The sequence below is a fragment of the Rhinolophus ferrumequinum genome, chromosome 18, assembly GCF_004115265.2.
Source record: "Rhinolophus ferrumequinum isolate MPI-CBG mRhiFer1 chromosome 18, mRhiFer1_v1.p, whole genome shotgun sequence".
Lineage (NCBI taxonomy): Eukaryota > Metazoa > Chordata > Mammalia > Chiroptera > Rhinolophidae > Rhinolophus > Rhinolophus ferrumequinum.
Window position 1 is genome coordinate 16,571,503 of NC_046301.1, and position 21,834 is coordinate 16,593,336.

The window sequence follows — 21,834 nt, forward strand, 5'->3', positions numbered from 1 at the left end:
GTTATTGATTTTATTCATAGCTTACTACCTTAATAGCTGTAAACAATTTTATTTAAAGTTCCCTAACTTGAAAAAATCAGTTTGGGGTGTTTTATATTAAATTTTTACTCATTTTTCTAGAGAATATATTTGTGAAAAGAAATATAGGAGCTTATATTTCCTCACTAATATTGGGCCTGGCCAAAGTTTTCCATTTAAGTAGTGATTAATGTTTTCTTTCTACCTTAATATAAAAACTGGAGAGCGGTCCTTTTTCTTTGATTAACTAAAGGCAATTAATTCTTAAAACAAGCAAACAAATAAAAATTCCTATGTACATGCAGAACTTGGCTTCATTGAGTCCCATTACTGATAAGTAAAATTATATGAAATAGAAGCTACAAGTCCATGAGTCCTCGTTATAAATAGCTAAATCTGAATTGGAGCTTCATAAAACATTTCTGACTTTTTCTCACTTCTTACAAAAAAATTTATCTTCTCCATGTTTTTCTCTAATTACTTTGTAGATAGTACTCACTCAAAATGAAGGCATATGGAATCAGAGAGCCATAACTTTTAAACTTTAATTGAAATAAAAATGTATTACTTTTTAAAATAAATATAAATAATATTGATAATGTCAAGGGAGACTGTTAAGCTTCTTTCGGTTTTAAAGTAGTAAGTTGGGAATGACACCCTAACATCTCAAGCAAAGTACCGTGAAGGGATAAACAATTTTCCCAAAGCCTTTACAGCCCCCCAAGCCCGTTTTGATCCAGGCAGGGAGTCAAGGGACAGGCGACTAGCCAGGTTTCCCCCCTGAGCTCAGTTCTATCCCTGGTGCATGGGAAACAGCAAGTATACGATACAATCTCCGTTCCAAAGGAGTTCCAACTTTCATGAGAAGTCAAGATGAACACACACACGAAAATGGTGTACAACCCAGGCCCCCTTTCGGAAGAGGAAAAAACAAACAAAAAACCTGTAAATACAAAATTGGAAACAAAAGTGAATACTTACAACTGGAACAGAAAATCTGATCAATTACTGGAATCTTGGACTTAGGTGCCTTCCTTCTGAGACCTTTCTAGGCAATTTACCAGAATTGCTTACACAGGAAAGCTTCCTGCGTGCAGCTGGCCATCCCTTCCCCACCTGGAACATTCTGCAGCTGCCGGGAGTCCCAGGGTACAAGTGAGGAGTTCTGGGGATAGCATCTTCACTCGCTTCCCAGGGCCTCTGCCTCTGCACACACCTAGCTTAAATAGCCACTAGGAAAACTGTCCAAGGAATGTGTTCAACATTCAAAAAACATCAGATTTGGAATATTTTCTCTATTCACCTATTTTAAACCTGGAGAGTGAGGGTGTAGAATGAAGAGGTTGGACAGTTTTCCTTCATTTCAGTGTCTACCACTTGGGTCTCCAGCACGGTGACGTGAATCAGAGCAGCGGTAGCAGTAGGGTCATGTGAATGGTGATTTCTGCAGCCAAGACTACATCCCTCCTCCTCTTTGAAAACGAAGATCCCGTTGGCCATGCAGGACTGTAGTAGGCCAGGCAGAGTAGACCTTCCCCATCACATATAAAGTTGGACTCTCCAAATAGACTCCAGTGACTTCTCCCTACGTCTTATTTCCCGTGGACCCCATATGTGAAATCCCTATATTTATTCGTTCATCTGGTGTTTATTGAGCACCTTTTATATGCCACATGCTGCTCGAGCTGCTGGGACGATGTAATGCAGAGAACAGACAAAGTCACTGCTCTTACAAAGACATACGAGCACCATGCGTCATGTGGTCAGTGTGATAGGGAAGAACAGAGGGCAAAGGATGGCAGAGACTAGGGGAATCAAGGAGAGCCTCTCTTTAGGTGACAGTGAAGTGAAAGCATAAGCGGGAGAGTATTTGGTGGAAGAGCATTACAGTCAGAGGGATCAGAAATGGCAAAGGACCTGTATTTTAGGAGGCCGCTGTAGCTGGACTGGAGAGGGAGGAGGGAAGAGGTAAGGAGATAGGGATGTAGTTAGAGACAGGTCATGAGGAACCTTTGTAGGTCGAGGTGAGGAATGAGGAGGAGGCTGAGCAGAGGGGTCACGCGATCTGACTTGGGCTTCAAAAGGGCCCCTCTGACTGCTGTGTGTAGGAATAGAGCGACCTGTGAGAAGGCTAGTACAAGAGTCCAGGTGAGAGACAGTGGAAGCTTCGAGTAGAGTGTTAGTACTTGTGGATGTTAAGAATTGGGTGGGTTTTGTGTTCTCCAACTTAGTGTCTGGAATCCCAGCTCCAAGGAGACTTACAGATTTTCAAGGAGGTGAATTCGAGGAGCCCGGCTGTCTGCTACACTAGTATTTATCCAAGTGCAATGTGGGCCAGCGGTACCAGATTCCGCTGGAGCTTTTGTTAAAACCAAGATTCCCCGGTCTTGTCCAGACCTCCATGGAATCTCTAGCAAAGGAGGCCCAGGAATGCGAGCCTCCTTTAACAACTCCTCATCTTAGTCTCACGCCAGATAAATTTTGAACCACTGCCTGGTCCTTACAAGAGAGGGTGAGCCCTTGCGAAGTTTGTGTCTTGTTAGACATTTCAAGCACACTTGAAATGCTTGCAGGCCAGAACTGGGGACATATTGTGAGTTTAATAATGAGGCTTGTAAAAGCTCGCTGTTTGCCTGAGCTCTTAATATGGGATGCCTTAGCAACCTGTCCCATTTCAGCCTTATCGGGGGCGTCATGGAACTTTCTGTCATTTTAAATTGATTTTCATTTTACAGAACCCTCTGGGTAAGCTTGATTTTTAGCCTTAGATTAGAGATTATAAATACTGACAAACAGACCTAGTGTTTTCTTAAGCTTGTGTCTATATGAGCCCAAAATGTGTGAAGCTATGTGTGTAATAAGAGATGAGAAAGGAGATCTGGCATAACTTTCTAAGACTGTTTTGCTTTCTTGTATATTAATTAGTGAATACTCTCTATTAAGAAACTATTAATGTAATAAAATAGATTTTCTTGGCTTCCGAAACAGGAAGCGATGCTTTGAGCTGAGGCAGTACGGATTGAAGCATGAAATAATGGTTAACAGTTTGTTTTCTGTCTTGCTCTCTCTCCCTTTACTACCTTCTTTATTGTGTCATACTTAATCATGGTTATAGATGAGTGAATCCTAAACTCTGTTTCTCTAAAATCTATGCCATTCTATGCACTTGCATTGTTCTCAGACTATGACCATCATTATGCATTCTGACGTTTCCTACTGTGTCAGACACACAGTACGTGTATTATGTTTGTCCCTGAAATTACAATTGTTAATGGCTTTATGGTAAAGCCCTTGTGAGACCAGGCTGTATGTCCTATAACCATTTCTTTACTGCTTGCCAATTGCATGTGAGTTTTTTTCCAGTTTTACATGATGAAATATGACACTGCTCTAAATATCTCCATATAAATTACTTCATTTTCTTTGGGGCTATTTTCTTAGGAAAGGTCCCTAAATGTATTATTATATGTTACTGAACTAACATATAATCAGAGATTCAGAAAAAAAAAAAAAGTAACTTACTGCCAGAGTGTTTCTCAGAAATCTTGAGCTGCTATTCCATGCCGTGCCATGGATAATATTTCTTCTTCATCATAGCAATATAAAATTTAAGCACTTAAAGTTTTTTTTGCCAGCTTAATAGATAGGACTGACCCTATTATTTAAGTCTTTTTATCATTTTTACTGTGGTTAAAATAGGATACTTGTAAAATTGGGACATGAATTTAGGGCAGAGTCAGAGTGACAGCTTTCCTGCAAATGGCTCTCTGGCTCATAAGCTGTTATTTTTCAGTCTCTCTGGCCCATTTTGCAAGCCACAACCTGACCAAATGACAGTTCTAGATATTCCACCAGGCTGTTGCTCTGAGGAGAAGTTCTGCTGCTGGGCAGAAGAGGGCACTGTTTGTTTGTACCAAGTCAGGATAAACCCGTCTGACCCATTTAGGGAGAGCAATCACTGGCAGACAGCTTTTAACTTTGGGGTCCGATGCCCACGGTGGTGGTGGCAACCTAAGCTCCATCCATATCAGATGACATCTGTTAAGCAGTCGATTTGCTATTATTCACTGAGCTTACAGAGTTCCAGCTGCTTGGTTGGAGACCATTGGGGTCATTTACATTTCTGACACCGTGGACTTGGCGCCCAGGAGACGCCAGCCCACCTCTGTACCTGCAAGACTCTAGGTAAACAGGAGGCTAGTTAGCATCTGACGAGAGAAGAATGCCAGGAATTTAGAGAGGTTGGAATAGCAACCAGACTGGGAATGTAAGGACAGTTTTGTTAAAAGTGGGAAGTGCTACCCAAGATTTTCATTCAGGCCAATCATGTTTTTGCATTCTTCTTTGTTCCCCCCTTTAAAAAGCCCCATAGGAAATACAGAAGTGCACTATAACTGCAAAGGTTGAATCTTAACATAGAGAGCTGAGCAATCCTTAAACTACCCCTTTTGCCTTTTTGTTCCACTATGCTCCCCTCCTCAAAGACCACCGCTGAGAATAGTTTAAAGATTTGGTGGGCATTTGGATTCATAAGTACATATGCACATGTATCTTTTCTTCTACGAAAGTGGGTGCTTACCATGCATACTATCCTGAAACTAGTTATTTTTTTTTCACCTATATAAGATTTATCACTGTTTCCGTAAGAGTTCAGATTGGTCTACCTTGTCCTGCATAATGACCTGTACTATGAATGAGCATGAATTAATTAACCATCGTACTAATGAGAGACATTTAGGTTGTTTTCAATTTTCATTATTACAGATAATTCAAAGTGAATTTCCTTGCATATGTAACTTTGTGCACAGACTTAGGTGTACCTGTGGGATGAATGCTGGATGTAAAATTGCAGGGTCATATTTTACGTGCATTTAAGATTTTAATAGATATGGTCAAATTGCCCACCAAAAGGGAGAATGTAACTTTGTAAGGCCAGTGCTATGAATCAGATGGCAGCTAGCTCTGCAAAATCACAGCCCACAGTCACTAATACTTCTTTTTAACAGCTCGTATTTTGTTCTCTAATTGAGGACGTGTGTCTCCCCGCCTGCACACTGCAGGGCATTTCCGGTCCAGCTGTGGGCTGGGGCCAGGGAGAGAGTTCATCCTGAGACCTACATGGAGGTGAGGAAACCTCCACCGCGAGAGGCCGGTGTGACTGCAGGACACAAGTAACCATGGAAGGAGTTCAAAACCAGGAAAACTTCAGGGGAGAGGTGTCCCACTGTGGAAATGTCTGAGAGACCGAAGTAGAGCTTCGTTTAGGAGACTGCTCAGTATCTGCTGACCCAGCAGGGGATTCACTTGCAACCCTGGGCCAGGCCCAGAAGCCCAAAGGAGTGTCCCAGCTACCTGGGAACTGTGCCAGCTCGTCTCTCCTCACCCCACACCTCCTTGATTCCCCAGCCTCACCTTCAGGAAGGCAGAAACAAGTGTGGGGGCAGGTGAGCAGGAAGAGCAGAGGACAGGGGTCTGGACCACTGCCACCCCTCCACTGCCCCCATGTATGTGAGCTGGGGAAGGGAGAAGATCAAAGCTCAGTTAAGTAGAGAAGTTCAGACTCTTGATATTTATGAGATCGGAGAGTCGAACTACTGAGCTGACACGGTGTTTTACATAAAAGTGAGCCAAAGGCCCTCTGTCTAAGAGTTGCCAAGAGATCAGGGACTTGCCCAAACTTTCATTCAGACGCAGCAGCGTTCCCACTGCATTGTGTATAAAGTGTGATTCTCAGTCTTAGCTGCACTTTAGTGCCACTGAGGAAACTTTCGAAACTCCCAAGGCCCAGACCGTATCAGTCAGAACACTTGGGGGTGAGGCCCAGGCATCAGAATCTGTAAGGTTCCCTGTGTGATTTCAATGTGCATACAAAATAGGCAAAAATAAAGGTGCGTTTTGATCATCATGAAGAGATTGTTCTCTCTACTGGAAACACCTTTGTTTATGTGTTAATCCCAGGGCTTTTATAATTCTTGAGCTTCTTTAAGAGCTGATGGACAAATTACAGATTTCAAAGTAAATTTTAAACTTTTCAAATATTTATGCCTTCCATTACCTAACTCTACAAAAAATACTCTTTTAAAAATATGTCTGTATAGGGATGAGGGCTTATTATAGACTAGAATCTGAACTGTGTTCAGCAGAATATTAAAAAGGCTAGCTACAATCCATGTTGTTAAATTTGAAAAATACCTGAAGATTTTATAAATGCAGTGGTACCTCGGTTTTTGAATGTCTCTGTTGACGAACATTTTGGTTTATGAACGCCGTAAACCCGGAAGTAAATGCTTCAATTTTCGAACATGACTCAGAAGTCCAACATGTCACACAGCTTCCACTGAGTGCAAGATTCTGAGGCCGAGCTGCCGGCTGTTTTCAAATGTTTCAGAACTCGTGGATTACGTTCGAGGTACTACTCTAGACTGTACTGGGATGAGTTTTCAATGAGATTTATAATGGGACATACTCTAATTTACCAGTATACGTGTATATTCAGCTTAATAATGATGTGAATTCCACTGGGCTCCAGGAGCACTGCAGAAACTTTTGGTTGGATTTCGCTTTCTTGCTTCAATACCAAGAAGAAGAATCTTGGAGAAATTCTAATGGTAGCTTGGCAGAAATGGCAAAAGCCTCACTTGTAATTTTTTTCCCCCCATACAAACCTTCTCCCTCATGGTGTTTATTGATTCCCAAAAGCTGAGTGTTTGGACTGACTACATCAGAATCACTCTGGGAGCCATTGAAAATATTGATTGCTTGGCCCAACCCCCGACATCCAGAGTCAGCCTTTCTGGTGAAGCCTGGGCAGCCATATTTTAACAGGGGCTCCCCCAGGTGGTTGTGAGACCCAGTCATGGTTGGGCAGCACTGGCAAATGCCAGCTGGTAATGAGACCTTAGACTACGTGTAAAACCTGCAGAAGGGAGAGAAAGATAAGTCTTCAATTAGGGAACAAACTACTGGCTGTTAAAAAATATTGAGGACTTCGGGCTGTGTTTTTGCAGAGCTAGCTGTCTGTGGTGCCATCTGAAAGATTCCTCAGTGAATATTTTAAGTCATTTTAGGAGCCTTTGAGAAGGTTTCCTGTATTTTCAGTGGGGTGGGGTGGGGGGTCACATGGAGAATTTTCATAGACGTTTTCTTCATGTAGTTGTATGTGGAAATAAATGATTAATTGGGGAACTAGGACAGAGGAAACATCCTGGTCTCTCATGGGCTCAGCGATTTTTATGGGGCGTGAACTCCTTTCGTGTCTTTTATGAATCTTTCATCATCTTTCTTCCACCATCTTTCTCTTCAGTGTAGTACAGGGAAAGAGGAATAGACTTAGAAGCCAGGCAGTTGTAAAATAAAACCCTGGTGCTGCCACCTAGCTGTGTGAATTTAGCCAAAGTCCATAACCTTTCTGGGCATCAGCGAATTCATCAGTCAAGAGAGGTCAGCTCCCTGCTGGTTTGTGAGGACTGAATGAGTTACCACATTTAAGCATGCATTCAACCAACACTGAGTACCTTCTATAAATCAGTGTCCCTGACTCCTGGGCTGTAGCTGATGCTCACTGAATGATAGCCAGAGATTACAGAATGGCCCAGAAAGTACATTTCATGGGACCTCAAATCTCTAAAGTACTAAACTCTTTCTGGCAATGTTCTAAAACAGAGAAAATTGTGGTTACCAGAAGCCATCTCAAGGAGGATTTTATGTGGTTGAGAGAAATTCTTTCATAAGGTGCTGGAATGGGGGTGGAGTGGAGAAGCGTGGATGTTATGGGGGAGCCCTCACATTCTTCCCTGCCTGAGACAGTCTCAGTCGATGCCTGTTTTAATAGCATCCCACTGTACTCGCAGACGTTTCCCAGGTTGGAAACTAAATCATATGGTCATCCTATTGAAAAATTGTGCCCTAGTAACATTCCGTGGTCACTGAACTACCTCTTGGGGGAGAGGGTGTACGATGGAGCTTTGGGGGGGCCTGAGCAGCGAGTGCAAGCGTAGGGCTGGAGCGGAACTGCTGGGTCCTCCAAGAGAGGCAGAGCACCGCCCCTCGCACCTTTCTCCACTTAGTACTCAATCCTTCTTCTAAATACACGTTGGACAAAATAGTGTGAAGAAACACTAGCAGGCCCCTGACTCAGGCTAGCCAAGATGGGACTACATATACTTACTACTGAGTGATAAGATGGGAGAGTCATTTATCAGGAAGAGAAATTGGCCAAGCACCAGGACGTCTAGACTTAGTCTCCATCACCATTTAACCTGTATCTGACTCATTTTTCTTGGTCTCTTCTAGCTGTTGTCATTGTACGTGCCTCTAATAGGCTCCTGCTAACTGCTGGTCAGCCATATGCTGGAAATGAGATCGCCAAATTTGATAATTGAGTTTAAAATAAAAGTAAGTCCTGAGTGATTACCCAGGGGATTCTTCTGTGAGCCATCGTGAATCTGTTTTGAGACATCTTTTAGTTGCTCTACTCCTTTTCTTATTTCAAGAGTTTCCCAACTCCTTGAGGCTGCTGGGGAAGCATGGTGTAGCTATACTGATAAAGTGTGGCTGTGGTAAAGTTGCATTATATTCTGCCAGAGCTGGCGTCATGAACAAGTGGCCTCTCCTCTTTCCTGCCTATCTATGCCCCTGCCCTTGACAATTCCCTGGTCGCATGAATTTCACGTCATTTTTATGTGGGTGACTCTCATATTTATACCCTCAGTGCAGGCTTCTTTCCCAAACTCTTGATTTGTATATACAGATGCATATTTGACATTTCCTCTTTGGTGTCCAACAGGCCTTTCAAACTTAGTATGTCCAAAATCAAAGTTTTGATTTTCCTCCAAATCTGTTCTTCCTGAAATCTTCTCCATCTCATTACCTGGAATCCCATTCTTCCCGTTGCACAGCAAAAAATCTTAGCATCATCGTTGACTTCTGTCTTACTCACACTATGTTCACTACATTATCAAATTCTGTCTGTTCTACCTTCAAAATATGTCCACAGTTCAATGACTGTGTCATCTCCACGGCTGCTACTTTGGTCTAAGCAGGTTCACGTTTTGTCTAAATCATTTCAGTAGTCTCCTAATTGAGACTTTTTTCTTCCCCCCCCCCCCCGCTTTTATTTCCTTTTCACTCTTTGTCCTCTTATAGTTGATTGCAGCCAGAGAAACCTTGTGAAATACAACTCAGAGGATGTCACTTTTTCCCCCCTGAAAATCCTCCAGTGGTTTCACCATTCACTCAGAGTAAAAGCCAGAGCCCTTACGATGACCTAAAAGACTCTACACGACCCCTCGTCCCACCCTCCCCACCTGCCCTTTCCACCTTGGTAAAATCATCAACCCAGAGACCATCCTCCTTGGCTCTGCTCTGCTCCTCCATTGCCTCCTGGTTCTCCAGGGTGCACGAACACACACTTCCACGAGCCGACTCCCACCAGGCAACCTTTCACCCTGGCCATTGCCCTTGCTCTTTCCCGTGTCTGGAAGGCTTTTCTTGGGGATGTCACTTGGCTCATTTCTGTCACCTCCTTCCTGCCCTTCCTCACAGGCTTCCTTCTCAGTGGGGCGCTGGCCTCCTCTCAAGCTGTTTCCACTCCTCTCATTCGTCTCCCTCTTCCTTGCTTTTTGTTCCTCTGAGCACTGATCATCGTTTGACATACTTTATCTTTTACTTATTTTCTCTGAAAAAAGAAATAAAGTGTCTGTGCTTCTTAACTTGAATGTAAGCTCTGAGGACAGTGCTGTCTTTCTTCTTAATCTGTTTGGATAACGGCTAAGGATGATCCAATCCCGAAAAGTATGGAACACAGAGGAGATCCTCAGATGTGTTTGCTGAGGAAATGAGTGACCCAATGCATGAAATGAGTGAATGAGCCCTGAGATGTAGTGAGCAAGGCCTCCACAGCGGGACTTCATGACAAACTTCAGAACGGATATATTTTTCTGTTAACCTTTTTTTTTTTCCTACTTAAAATTATAGTAAACTAAAGGATCTTCAAGGGTTCCCCTGCTGGCTAGCCCAACTTTGCTCTTTGCGGGGGCTCAGGGCCCTTTCTAGAACAGTATTATTTATTCCTGTCTGTGTTATTCATGTTTTGGTGTGAGACGTTGCAGGGAACACATAGGAAAAGAAACTTCTTCGTGTGGGAGAAACTCCGACCTGCTTCTCTAAGGAAGCAGAGACAGGAAGTCCCCTGGAAGCGTGCCCTGCCATGTACCTGCGTTCTGTGGCGTGCAAGTAGAAGGTGGGGTAAGGCGGGTTGGTACTGCTGCCTGGGATGAAGAGTGGAAAACTGCTTTTGCCATGTTTATGCCTCGCAAAACCTCTGCCCCTTCTAGGTTTGCAGAACTCTCGGAAGGGTGTGATGGACTAGTTAGGATAAGGAGCTCAGAGGCCTTTGGGAATGGAAAGCCTGAATTTCTAACCTAGAGGGCAGCAAACATTTTTTGTAAAGGGCCAGATAGTAAATATTTAGGACTTGCTGGCCAAATGGTCTCTGTCACAATAACTCAAGTGACAACTTTGCTGTTGTAACACCAAAGCAGCTATAAATGATACATCAGGGAATAGGTACGGCTGTACTCCAATAAGGCTTTATTTACGGACACTGAAATTTGAAATTCATATAATTTCCCCATGTCATGAAATATTCTTCTTTTGATGTATATATGAACCATTTAAAAATGTAAAATTCACTTTTAGCTTGTGGGTCACATGGAAGCAAACAATAGCCCCTGAGGTTTTTGAATCATCGCTCTAATCCTTGATTCCCAAGACAGAAGATCATCCAGGATTCCACTAGTTGAGGGAGTGACTCGTTCCAGCACGCAGGAAGCAGCGTTGTGCTGTGAGAAGCATTGGCCCATGTTTACACAGGAGAGGGAACCAGAACCTGGGGTTAGCTGTGGGCAGCCTGATGGGCTGTGCAGGGTTTAGCAGTCCTGGCATGACCACAGCGTTAGGTGCCCACCCTCTGGGTTGTAGGGCCAGTGATCAGAAGGCACTGCTATGTCTGATCGGGTATCCCAGTGTCTCTTTCTGCTGGGCTTTTGGAAGATGGACTAACAACCCCTTTTGAAATCAGTGGGCCCCTAGGATCTTTGTGCACTTTGGGACAGGGCCGAGGCTAATTCTCCAGAGAGTTATTGGGCTTCCTGCTAATGTAGTTATATGGGGTCAAGCCAGCCCTGTTTGTAACCTGAGCTTATGAAGAGGGTGATACCTGTCATTCTTAACTTATTCCTCTTTAGTCCCCAGAGCCCCATAGCATGGCCCCTCCTGATAGCTCAGTAGTACTTGGTGAATTGACGTTTACAGAAACATAAACCACTGCCCTTCCCTTGGTTAATGTTTTCTCAAGAGTTTCTGAGATTAAAAGGAAAGGGACTAATGTCTATTGAACTACCATGTTCAGGCATGGTGCTATGGGCCATCACGCATATTATCTGCTTTCGTCCTCCCCAGAAGGTACCTATCTTTATTTATGGGGGATAAGGAATGTGTCCAGTGTCTTACAGCTGAAAGTGGTGGAGTCCATTTTTGAAAGCAGTCCTGTCTGGCTCTTTACGCTTCCATTGCATTTCAGTACATGAATGTCACCCATTCTTTGTATAAAGCAGGAGGAAAGGTGTATTTGATGTGCTGGCGCAGATCACGTCGAGCCTCCTTACTGTTATTAACCCTCAAATCAAAATCCACCTTGCTTATATCTGGCTATTTTTCTGCTCATACGAATTACGTAATTACTTTGTACTGCATTAGTTTGTAGGCTTTGATAGGATATTTTAAAATATAGTGCATATTCTTTTAGGAGGGTGAATTCTATCTTCCTAGCCAGCTTGAAATTTTTCTCAGAGCATCAAAGACTCAGGTTTGGGGGGACCCCACTCCCAGGGTCACTTACACAGCTTTGCTTTCAGTTCAAACACTTGAAAGCCTCTCACGCCTCTCATGTCCTTTCTGACAAAGGAAGAGCTCTCACTATCTCCCACTGTTGCTCCCAGACAAGACTGTCACCTTCAGGCCTCTGCTGGTTTTCTGCTCTCTCTCTCTCTCTCTCTCTTTCATTGTCCCATGTTACCACAGTGTTTTGGCCAGGGAGAAGGCAGGACCCAGTGTACTGAGGTGGCCATGCGATGACTAGAGAGCGGCCAAGGAACTAGAGAGACAACACTTCTAGACAGAGTGGCCTGGCTCTGCCCTTGGTGTCCTGGGGCACAGCAGCATAACGCAGACCACACCTGGACAGTTGGCAAGCTGCTCACCTGCCTCGGTCCGCCCTGAGCACTTGATATTCTGTGTTTTACTCTAATAAAATATTCAGGTAAGACCCACCAATACCAAACATCTGTATAGAACAGTACGAGAGGGGTATTTCATAATGGACCTTACAAGGACCACTGTAGGATTTATCGAGAACTTTAGAATCACACTCTTTCAAGAGAACTATGAATATTTTTGTGTGGTTACAGATGACACACTGCAAAGGAAACACAGCGGGTTGAGATTTCAGTTTCTGATTCCTCCTCACCAAGTCTTGGTGATAACACCTCCCTCAACAGGAGGGCTAAGGACCTACTTTTTGCTGGTGTGGGAATCCTTGCAGTGTTTCGCACTACGTGTCTTCTCATCCCACATGGTAGGGTTTTACTTTAGGGACCTTATAAGTGAACATGGATGGTTTTAAGTTTCAGGTCGTTCCCTTCATCCTTCCTCTTGCATCTGTTTTCACTTCCCATGGATCTTTTGAACTAGACTATCTTTTGATCTTTTGCGTTCTAAGGGTAGGAGAAGTTTGGTAGCCCGGAGTGGACATGGAAAATACACCCCGCATTTGCACAGCTATGTGACACTTCTTATGAGGTGCCCCTAAAGCTCCCCTGGCCACAATGGCCCCAAATGCTGCTGTTCAACCTCGCCTTTCCGTTTATGGTGGGGGTGATGGCAGCCACAGAAACACCAAGCAGAGGGCCTGACTCTGGGTTACAGCTCAGCAAGTGCTAGTTGAATCTCACCCTTGCCAGTTCTTCTGCAGAACTCTGGGAAACACAGACAAAGTGTGTAAGGCTGCATGTGGGGCTCCGCCTCTGCACGTGGGAGGGGCATTGACGTTGGGCTTGGAAGGGGACTTGCTGCAAATATTTCCAGTGCCCTGTGCATGTTCAGGTGGCCGGCCCTCCCCACCCACCCAGGCCATTTTAAGGAAATTGAGACAAAACTGGAATATGTTTTCAGAAATGGTCGGATTCTAATGAAAAGCCAATTAAAGCAGACAGATGGCCGACACACACTTCTAACTTTCTTTAGATTATTTGGAGGAGTTATTTTTATAGGATGAGAAGGCAATGCCTGACAGCAGATGTTAGTCGCCATCATTTAGAGTGTGTCTAACGGAGCCTTAGGTAGGGAAGCAGGAATACTGACATTTTATTTTGTCATTTTCCTATTAAGATGTCAAACATACTTTTTAACAGCACTTTTAACGATTTCGGGGACAATTTGTCAGCTCTCGTCTCCGAGCTGCTAACGCATTCACTCAGATTAGAGCGTCCTTTCCATGTCTTTATAAACCAAGTGTTTCAAGGAAAGAACATCAGGTATGTTAGTCTTTTCAAATTATAAAATTTAAGTGAAATATGGGTCTTGTTTGCTGTTTATTACAAGGGATAGAATTGAGATGAAATTGCCTAATTGCAAATCAGAGCTCCAGGGATCTCATCCCAGCTGTGAAACTGAAATAGCAGCGAGAGCAAGATAACGTCACTTTAGGTTTCTTGGAACATTATTTTCCCATTGGGATAGAGAGTTTAAACACTGAGGGAACGAAGAGCTCTCTGTGGAAGACCTTTGTTAAATTTTGACAGTTTTACCCATTATTGTATGACCTTTTGTTCTATCAAGTACCGCACTAAAGATCTGCAGAGAGAAAGTTTATACAAAGAATAAAGAAATGAATGGAATGAAGAGTTGGAAAGGGGAACATGAAAGCAGAAACATAGTTGGAGTTGTAATTGGAGGGGTTTTAAGGGAGGATTTTCTTTTCCCCCAAATACAAACACTCAACAAGGATAAATCAGCTTATGAGAGCAGGTGGATTGGACTCACTGAGGAAAAGAGAATGAAATCACAGAGGGTTCATTCATGAGCAAACACCCACAGGGCAAATCCTCAGGGACAAATTAGCAAGTACTCACTTGAGGGTGTAGAGCTGAATGCAAAATGAGTTGGATGACTCAAAAAATATTTTCGTGGTGCTTTTTCTACCAATTAAGGAACTTGAGGGATAGAAAGTTGTTTTGAAATAAATATCTGGAAGGAAGTACAAGTCTCTTTGGCTTAATTTTTACTAACAGCCCTAAGCAATTCAATGTGTCCCTATGTGTGTAACAATTACTGAGAAATGAAATTATTGCTGGAAAAATATAATCCCTATTTAAGGAGATAATGCAAATTTCTAAGTTAAACACTGGTGAAAAATAAAATAAGTAGGAAACTTTTCCAAGTTACATACCTAAATGCAAAACCACATATTTCTGATAAAATAGTGTTAGTGATTTTCAATTTAATAAGTACTTATGAACACCGACTGTGAGTACTAATTTGAGTACCAAGAACAGTACTCCAAATATTTACTGAAACAAAGCACTGAAAATTATAGCAATATTTTCAGAAATATGCCCTATCTCTTATTATTATAGTTCATCACAGTTATTCTTTTATAAGCTTAAGAGAGCCTCAGTGTGCCTGATTTTGCAATCAAAGTGATTTTCCACTTTTACTATCATGCATTCATGTCTCCATATACATATTTTGGTCTTTCTTTTCTTTCTACATCTCACTGAGTAAGCCTTGAGCAATTCATTTATGTATTTTTATATAGACAAGGCAACAAAATATAGAGGTAAAGATCGCTCATCTTTGGCAATGGTGACCTCTTCGTTATGGTCAGGCTACAATTATTGAACAATATGTCAGGACAATGAACAAATGAGAAGTCAGAGAATGTCAGAGCTGGAAGGACCCGTGGAGCTCATCTATATTAAACACAGTATCTTGCAGACTCAGTTCCATTCAGTAAGAACTTACTGTCAGCGCTGGGTTGCCTACTGGGACCCCAACAAGGAAAAATGGAGGCTTGAAAAGACCCTTCCGTATCCTAGGTCACGTTAGCTTCCTCTTCTTTGATTCACTCTCCACGTTCTCCACTCTGCTACCATGTTTCCCCAAAAATAAGACCGGGTCTTATATTAATTTTTGCTCCAAAAGATGCAGTAGGGCTTATGTGCAGGGGATGTCATCCTGAAAAATCATGCGAGGGCTTATTTTCTGACTAGGTCTTATTTTCAGGGAAACACGGTATATATCCTTGGGTGCTCATCTTAAGAAACATGAAATCAATAAGATTTCTAGTCGTCTGGCTTCTAGTTGAGATTAGCCTATGGGAAATCCTGCCCAGAGATCAAAGAGTAGGGAGGAGAGTGAAGTCAGGCTATTTATCCTTTGGTTCCTTCCTTTTGGGGTTGCTATGAACTGGCTGTATCTTGGGAGTGCCAGGGAGCCCTCTCCACGCAATTCTCCTTCTCTGGATTCTGAGAAGTACTCCCACTCCTTGCTCCTCAGGCTGTAAATGGAGTCGCTGCAGATATTAACCCCTGGGTTCTGCCTCATCTCTTGTGGTTTCCCTCTACCCTGCCCACATCTTTGTAAATAGTTCTTTAATTAAATTCTCCTTCAATGGCCCAATTTTAGCATGCTATCTATTTTCTGTTGGGATCATGACTGATATATAACCTAAGGAATGACTTTCAGTTTACTTGCAATGTTCCTTGAAATGTTTAAACCAATTTTGTATAAACCAATTTTTATTTAAGGTTCACAAAGTTCTGATTGTTGACAGAACTTTGCCATTTTTAAGCCATTGATAGATGAGGGGTTGCATTAGGGACCAGATGGCAGAGTCAGTGTGGTGGCACTGGGAGCTTACATTCATTTTGCTCCAGTTGGTATTGAAATAATTGGGGGCTCAGTCGCATTCTTTGATTCTGAATTCTATCAAGTGGATTTCTATTTGGTGACAGATACCTTTTCCTGTCTCTCTACTATAAAAGTTTCAGGAAAGGGCAAGTCATTGTGCTTTGACTGAATTGGTACGGAGTTTGATTGATAAGGCAGCAAAACGGAGACAGGATTGGTCTAGACCTGTGACATAAAGGCTGCCTTCCGAGGTCTGAGGGGACCTTGATGCCTTCCATCCCTCCCCTCAGCCCTCCAAAATTCTAACCACTGGCTAGCTTATGGTTACAGATCCGTCAATAGTAGAGCCCATTCTTGAGTTTAAGACTTTGATTCTTGTTCGAACTGTACTCCTGTTGAGGATAATAACCGTTTAAACTATTGGTGATTAAAAATGACCTCGGGCAAAGTGTTTTAGACCTTTCTGATAAAGTTTTGACTTGAGAACAGTGAAAGAGAGGTCTGGGGGCTTTGAATCCTAGAATTGGTGTGTAAGTGAGAGGAAGGCAGTGGAAGCAAAGAGGAGACAATTTCATGTGTGAAAAGTGTATTGTAAATGTATTATAAATTTTCCAGACTTGGGAATAAAATATGGTTTAAGAAAAAAAATGAGAAAATGCTTTCTCAGTTACAGCACTGGGTGCAATGGATGCCAAGAGGGAAAACAATGAAAAACACTTAAGTGAACTGCCCCATTTGATGGGTCCCAGCCTTTGGCGTTATACATGAATATACATTACAGTGAATAAGGCTCAGTGAAGAATGAATACTAGTGTTGATTGACTACTTACCATATGATAGGCATTGTTCTAAGTATATTTATTAACTCATTTGATCCTTGTAACAATTCCATGAGGAAGATACTGTTATTGGTCCCTGTGTTAGTTTCTTAGTGCTGTCATAACAAAGTATCACGAACTGAGTGACTTTAACAACAGAAATTTATCGTCTTACAGCACAGAAGTATAAAGTCGGGGTGTTAGCAGGGGTGGTGCCTTTGAGGGCTATGAAGGAGAAGCTCTTCTGGTACTCTCTCCTAGCTTCTGGTAGCCTTAGACATTACTTGACTTGCAGAAGGCTTTCTCCTTATGTCATACTGTCTTCCCTCTGTCGGTGTTGAACTCTATGTTCAAGTTTCCCATTTTTATAAGGACACTAATCATTGAATCAGGACCCATCTCATCTTAACTTGATCATCTACAAAGATCCTGTTTCACAGGTACCGGAGGTACTTCAGCATCTATTTGGGGGCATAATTCAACCCATAACAGTACCCATTTTAAAGCTGAAGAAACTGAGGCACAGAGAAGTCAGCTAAGTTGCCCACCATTGCTGAGACAGTAAGTGGTATTGGCAGAGGGTGCTCCTAACCACCATATTATGTTGTCTCTTAAAGGAAATCCAGGTGCAGAAAGCCTGGATGACAGTATAGCAAAATGATTGCTAGGGTTGTGTATGGTTGAAAGGTTTTACCATCTCCTATTCTGAAGGAGTTGTAGGCATGATCTAAGCTTTATGAAATGATTTTAAATTGAGAATTACATTAGCACTATCTAAAGATATGTCTGTTTGAGGAGATTGGTAAACGGGAACCGGAGAAGAATATTACAATTCCTTTTCCTGGAGAATCTGTTCTTTAAGTTGAAACTTTAGGTGAAGAAAAAAATGACTGCAAATTGTTTTTATGTGCCTATTGGTTTTTTTAAATTGAAATATGCTTTTCATATAGTAAAACGTACATGTCTTAAGTATGTAATTTGATGCATATTGATAAATATATATACCTGTAGGTTAACTATAGGACTGAAGGTTTTTCACATTATTTTGCATCTAAATCAGCAGCGTAAGTCCTCAATTAGAGAGAATTTTGAGCACTGTCTGATTGTGTTATTTTCAGAAATGATGAGATGAAGTGGTGCATAGACTAGGCCTAATTTTATTTTTCTTTGTTTTCGTTATCTAAAAGTGTTTTCCTCCTTTCCCCCAGCATGTTTCGGTTCGCCGTATCGATCATCTTAATCTTTTTTACTGCTTTTTATTGAGGTTTGTCCCTAATTAGAGATGGTCCCTTAGGCACCTGCCTTGGTGTATTCAATCCATAGCCTGATAAGGGTATTTGAAGGATTATCATGGCCGTTTTTTTCTACCATTCATATAAAAGCTGCAGGATTTAAAAGTGAGAGAGGCGCTTAAAGCAAGATGGGGAAAGGATCTCATAGTGGCAACTTGTGTGTAGAGCAGTGTGGCCTCACCTGCTGCTTAGCAACTGTCGGCCCGGCACCTTTCTCCTCTCTCGTGTCACAACTTGTTACAGAGGGCGAAACACATGCCACTAATCTTGACAGCATGCTCAGGACACCTGAAACAGTCCTTAACGGACTCGGGATCAGTGCTAGTGATGGAGGTGCGGCGTGAATTTATGCACTTGGACCTTCTTTGTCCTTGCCTGCTTTCCTGCGAGAACACTAGATAGAAATCTGGAAAACTTATAGTTGAGAGAAACCATTGACATCATGCAGAAAACCTCTGGAAAGACAGGTTTCCTAATTACCCCTTATGATTGCTTCTAGCCCTGTGATTCTACAATTCATTGTTCAAATACATACATTGAGACCCTGAGAAGTAAGTGACTTGAAAAATAACAAACTAATAGTGCAGAGCTGGGACGGCATGGCCTGTGATGCAGACTCTGACACCCCCATGGTGAAAGCCCCCAGGCCAGTTCTCAGTAAGAATCTATACTCCTTCTGCCTCACTTTCAGACTTGTATTTCCTACTCAGACTCTGTGACCTTTCAAGCTCTTGTTAAAAGGCTCACTCACCAACTGAGGGGGGTTCAGTGTGCCCCTGTAAAGCTTGGAGGTCGGTGTGGCAGCACTCAGCACACTAGTCCTCTTGCACGGTCATGACCACTGCAGTCCCAATGATGTCGTGTCTCACAGGAACCGCATCCCACACACGTCACCGCTGGCCGCACCTCAGATTGCTAGTATGGGACACAACTGCCCAGCTGATGAGTTTGCTGTTGTAACCATACATTTGGGAAAAAGAACAAAAACACTGTTAATTAAACGTTCAGCTTTGTTTTGGATCCCAAGCTACGAACGGTGGTATCTTAGATTTCACAAGCGCTCTGTCAATCACAGAAAGACGTGTGGAATTTGCAGTATTTTCTACTGCAGAGTGGATTGAAATCCCACAGGCTAATTTCCCCATCCGTTTTCTGTTTCCTCCCTCAGAGCTCAGCTAGCAGCGTGGAGCTTTGCAGCAATGCCTGTCTAGTCACAGTGTGCAGACGATCCCACGTCTGCCTTAGTTCCCCCGATCAGAATTTATATATACCAAAGGAAGAGAATACTCTGTCGTAAGTGGAAGTCTCATGAAAACTATGGCAGAGAAAGCAGAGGTGCACTTGAACTAAACCTGGGACAATACAGGGTATAACCGAGAGGCAGCATCATTTCCAGCAGCCGTTTCCCTGAGGTCAAGGACCCATTTATGGCCCAGGTCTTTTCTTCCTTCCCACAGCACCTAACCTGAAGCTCTGCTCCCCCTCGTTCCTTCTAGTCCCTCTGTCAGCACTGCCACTAACTGCCCTGCCCTCTTGGCCAGCCCCGGCTGTATCATGGGATCGCATTCACAAGAGAAGGGGACATTCTCCTCTCACTTCCCTGCCAAGCTCTCAGAGATTGTGGTCCAGGTGCTGCTACTGCAAGATCAAAGAAGAGACAGGGCATTTTATCAATTTCTGATTTTTATTCTCTAAGTACGTGTAAGTACATGGTAACTAGTAATGATTTATCCAGCACATCTTCCTCTGAATTCCAGAATGTTTCCTAAGTCATGCTCCATCAATCTTCCAAGCAGCTTCTAACACGGAAAGGAAAATGAACATGTTTTCTATGACTCATAAACTATAGAGATGCAGTTAATAAACCTAATTTTATAGAGATTGTGATGGTGATTCCTCAGCCTCAATCAGAGAAGTGAGTTCTTGCTGGGACAAGGACGCGCTGAGTCAAAAGTTGTATGCAGATGCAAGAATGTCAGTGGATCTGTCTTATACCTGGTGTCACATAAACATTAACTATATATTGGGTAATGTATGGTTTCATAAAAATTCTTATATTTAAAAAAGTCTTATTTTTTAAAGGGCAAAATCACTACATGTAATTATAAATTTACAATGAAAGTCACTCTCATTAAAACCCTCTTTCTGACTCTGCTGGTAATAAACCGTTAGCAATTTGGGTCTACTTGCAAACATTTTTCCTATATGTATAAGTACACGTATGTATATTTATAAAATATAAAGGTCTATATATCAGTTTGCATCTCATTTGTGTCACTTAATACTACAGGTTGTGGTATTATAAAATATAAAAACCTGAGTCACGCTTTTTAATTGCCACGTACTATTTTTTCCAGACTAAAAGATTTTTCACCTCTCTCCTATTTATGATCATTTATGTAGATTCCAAGTATTTTCATACGGCAAACAATGCTACAGTAAATATTCTTTTGAGCAGAAATGCTATAATAAAAATTGCCTTTGTGGCTAGTTTAAAAACCCATCACTCTCCTAGTCTCCACTGTGTACCTTAGTCATATGACACCGACCATAACACATCAGAGGAAGTGAAATCGTGTGTCATGATTGAAGCCTCTCAGGGAATAGGATTCTCCAGGCAACTTGTATCATTTCTTTTAAAAATATATTATTTTCATTTTTGACCCAAAAATATACTGAAAAGTAATTTGATAGACGATTCAGTTGGGCTCTTTCAGAATTCTTTCCATTTTAAAATCTTTTTTTTTTTAAGCTGTAATAAAAAACAAGGAACCTGGCTGGAGGGGTCTAGCAAATAGTGTCCTGAGGTCTATGTGTTTGTTTCCTAGGGCTGCTGTAACAAATAGGCACGAACCAAGTAGCTGCAAACAACAGAAATATATTCCAACAATTGTGGAGATTAGAAGTCCAAAATCAAGGTGTCAGGAGGGCCACCCTTTCTCTGAAGACTCTAGGGAAGACTCTTTCCTTACCGCTTCTTAGCTTTAGGTAGCTGCTGCCAGTCCTTGGCACTCCCCGGCTGGCAGCTCAGCTGCATCATTCTGTCTTCTCATCACATCATCTTCTTCCCTGTATGTCTCTGTGTCTCCGTGTGTCCTCTCCTCCTAGAAGGTCCTTGTTAGTCCACCCTGACCCAGTGGAACCTCCTTTTTTCTGATTGCGTCTGCAAAGACCCTATTTCCAAATAAGTTCTCATTCTGAGGTCCTGAGTAGGCATGAAATTGGAAGGCATACTATTGAACTGAGTACAGTAGGGATTATATTCATCAAATAATTAATAGCAGTTAGTTCGTAGAGAATGAGTCCCTTAGAAATAAGAAGCACGTAAGTATTGGTATTTGAGTACTGTACTGGTGAAGGGAGATTATAAATTTTGGTTTGTCCTCTCTGTATAATCAACTACCCAGTGTAATTTGATTCTAGGGTATCTCCAGATATGGAGGATAATTAGGGGTCAAGGAGGGAAAGACCAAGGGCAGCGCTATGAGAGAAAAGACCTTCCGTCTCACAATGAGCCCACTGGTTTCTTAGAGTACGAAAGTGAAAGGTTGGAACCTGACACAGAAGAGGCGCTACAAAGTGGGAGCTGCGCTGTAGCAAACATACAAGGAAACTGAAATGGTTGGATATTGGTGTGAATAATGCCTTCCCAAGTACCTCTGGTTGAAACGACTTTATCCGTAGTCCCAGGTCAAGAACTGTGTGTTTCTTCTGGCACAGGAAGCCTAGTCTGCAGC

The 21,834-nt window shown here is 42.4% G+C and overlaps 1 pseudogene; it reads right to left on the bottom strand.

Annotated features, from left to right (window-relative positions):
* LOC117038412 (serine/threonine-protein kinase Nek4-like) overlaps positions 1–21,137 on the bottom strand; it is a 37,681-nt pseudogene extending 16,544 nt beyond the window's left edge.
* Positions 21,138–21,834: the final 697 nt, after the last annotated feature.